The sequence below is a fragment of the Arachis duranensis genome, chromosome 9 (assembly GCF_000817695.3).
Source record: "Arachis duranensis cultivar V14167 chromosome 9, aradu.V14167.gnm2.J7QH, whole genome shotgun sequence".
Lineage (NCBI taxonomy): Eukaryota > Viridiplantae > Streptophyta > Magnoliopsida > Fabales > Fabaceae > Arachis > Arachis duranensis.
The window spans coordinates 62664592-62664862 of record NC_029780.3 but is presented as its reverse complement, the minus strand read 5'-3'; positions in this window follow the sequence as shown (position 1 = coordinate 62664862).

The following is a 271-nucleotide window of genomic DNA, read 5'->3' as shown; positions in this document are numbered from 1 at the left end:
AAGTAGCTGTGTTCAAGAATCAACATTCTTAACTAGGAAAGTCAATAACACTATCTGAAATTCTAAGTTCCTAGAGAAGCCAATCATTCTAAACTTCAAAGGAAAAAGTGAGATGCCAAAATTGTTCAGAAGCAAAAAGCTACAAGTCCCGCTCATCTAATTGTAATTAATATTCATTGATATTTTGAAATTTATAGTATATTCTCTTCTTTTTATCCTAATTGATTTTCAGTTGCTTGGGGACAAGCAACAATTTAAGTTTGTTGTTGTA